The 2,717-nt window shown below is 41.5% G+C and overlaps 1 long non-coding RNA gene across 1 annotated transcript; it reads right to left on the bottom strand.

Annotated features, from left to right (window-relative positions):
- Positions 1-292: 292 nt before the first annotated feature.
- On the bottom strand, positions 293-2,717 carry LOC104948071 (uncharacterized). Its single transcript, XR_798627.1, has 3 exons — positions 2,630-2,717; positions 705-766; positions 293-391 (listed from the first exon to the last, which is right to left on the bottom strand). It is a non-coding gene; the product is annotated as an uncharacterized lncRNA (long non-coding RNA).

Raw genomic sequence — 2,717 nt, 5'->3', positions numbered from 1 at the left:
GTTAGAGTGTGAGTGTGTGTGTGTTAGAGAGTGTTAGAGAGAGAGTGTGTTAGAGAGAGAGTGTGTGTTAGAGAGAGAGTGTGTGTTAGAGAGAGTGTGTGTTAGAGAGAGTGTGTGTGTGTGTGTGTGTGTGTTAGTTTAGACTGGGTCATATTGAAGTGTGTGTTAGAGTGTGTGTTAGAGTGTGAGTGTGTGTTAGAGAGTGAGTGAGTGTGTGTGTGTTAGAGAGTGAGTGAGGGGGGGAGAGTGAGTGAGTGAGTGAGTGAGTGAGTGAGTGTGTGTGCAGTTTAGACTGGGTCATATTGAAGTGTGTGTTAGAGTGAGTGCTCTGCAGGCTGACCTTCATCATGGCCCGCGGGCCGAGGCAAGTCCGGATCACATCAGCGATCGTCTGAAACACACAAGTCACATTTATTCATATAGCACATTTAAAACCATCAATTTAAAATAAAACAATCATTAATCAATTAAAGACTTCATTATACATGCATTAAAGAAACATCTGAACACACATCAGCACCATGAGCGAGTTCCTCGGTTCAGTCTGCAGGCGCTCTGTGATTTAATACCAAACCTTTAATGAATATTGGGAACTCTTAATATAACTCTTATAATCTATATGGCTCAGCAGCGTGTAACATCCTGACAGCATTTCAAAGTAAGAGCACGCAGTCTGAGCTTTGATAAGATGCAGAAAAACAGACCTTGGCGGCGCCGATGTTCCCCGTCTGGACCTTACGGCCCGACTCCCTCTTCATGTTCTGGTCTGTGAGGAAGAGAAGACATTTATATATACAGAAGGAAAGAGTTGTGACGTCTGTCCAGAGCTAAGACATGAGACCCAGGAGGTGCAGGAAGCTCTCTCTGTTCGGGGTCTCTGCCCCCTCTCACTCTGTTCGGGGTCTCTGCCCCCTCTCACTCGGAGTGCGCCCTCAAACCAAAATGCAGATTTCCCCATTAAGTGATGCCGGAAAACAATATCTCTTCAAAACGGAGCGTCAGACGCAGAGACAGCTTTGTTTTCACGGAGCTCGGATGTCACGTTGTTGTTTACGTACGCAGAATTTATAAACCTTATACAAACACAAGATAAGCAGTATTACCTCATACCAGTGTTTCCCCTACCATTGTCTTGGAGGGGCGCTGCGTCCCGCCAACGGAGCCCCGCTAACGGAGCCCCGCGCCCCCCTGAAATTCAAGGTGTTAAAACACTTTATATCTATATAGCACCAAATTGCAACTAATCTATATCCACTGTCACTTTTCACATTGAACATGTGCTCTTGTATTAAATAAACTAAATGCTTTCATTTTAAGTTGTGAGTTTAGTGTTTTTGAAGAAACATCGATCCATTAATCAATAACAACAATCCCCAGCTCCTCTCTCTGCTCCAGAGGATTTTTAAAATATATATATCCCAATGCCATAGATATGTTTAATAAAAGTGTTGGAATTGATGCTTGTTAAAAGCTTACATTTAAACTATAACCAACATCTGTTAAACAATAAAAATAATATATACTAACAATGATACTGTTTAATTCACATTTTAACTACTACTAATAACAGACTTTATACTTCCAATAAGCAGCCTGTTAGCACCATGACAGCAGCTGGTAGCAGCTCATTCCGATATATTATGGGATGGTTCCTCAGTGAGGGTGTGGCTGACTGCAGCACATTGTGTTAGCATTAGCCCCGTTAGCTCTCATCTCACTCTTTGTAAACACATCTGAAAACACTGCTCATCTAAAGCCATTCAATTATAAATAAATAAAAACATTTACACGCAATGAGGCTAACTGACGATGCTAAAGTGTTAGCTTAGCATGATGCTGGATGACTGCGCGTTTATCCGGCTGACAAAGACACCGGAGAACAGTGAATATCACCCGGGATATGAAGTGTGTTTCCTGCACAGATCTGTTAGATATCTTGAACATACAGTGTGAATATTAAACCAGATAGTGTCTGAATAACAGCCACATTAAAAGCAGGTTTTTAGCACCGTCAGGTGCTAGCTGCTAGCTCCAACCATCTGTTTTATGGTGAATAAAGTGTCGCCTTTTTAAAAACTGTTTCAAAAACATCCAAAGAGTCATTTAATATCTAACTGATTATAGACAAAGACGGAATAAATATATACTTAACTTATTAAACCATCTCAGAATAAGGACAGTGATGGAAAGTAACGGAGCGTAGTCAAGTATTGTATTTAACTACTTTAATATATTTCTAATTTAATATTTGTATTTATTTAACGCATTCTCTATTCTTCCACTCAAATATATTTCAAAAGGCAAATATTGTAGTTTTTACTGCATTTATAAACTCATAGTGACTTCGCTAACAAATAACAGTTCTGTATTATGGGATTAGCTGCTCAGTGATGCTAACAGTTAGCGGTTAGCCACATGGTTAGCTGTTAGCCGGTTAGCTCAGTGATGTTAACCCGACTAGGATTTAGCATATAGCCACATTAGCTCCACTAGCTCCGGTTCCTCTTTGTGTCGCAGCCCGGCAGCTCTCCCGGTTACCGGCTACACATCTCGCCGATAATCACAACGCACATCCCCCCCGTCAGAGAATGCATGTTAAAGTACATTTAAAGTATTTATCGGTACTTACTGAGCACTAAAACCTGCTGGCCCATCATTTTGACAGCGCGTGCAGGATCTTCAGACTGGAAGGTTCTGGGAGGCACGAGGAGAAGGAG

The sequence above is a fragment of the Notothenia coriiceps genome, unplaced genomic scaffold, assembly GCF_000735185.1.
Source record: "Notothenia coriiceps isolate Sejong01 unplaced genomic scaffold, NC01 NC01_scaffold00013619, whole genome shotgun sequence".
Classification (NCBI taxonomy): domain Eukaryota; kingdom Metazoa; phylum Chordata; class Actinopteri; order Perciformes; family Nototheniidae; genus Notothenia; species Notothenia coriiceps.
Note: the sequence above shows the minus strand (reverse complement) of the source record. Positions and strands in the feature narration are given on the sequence as shown.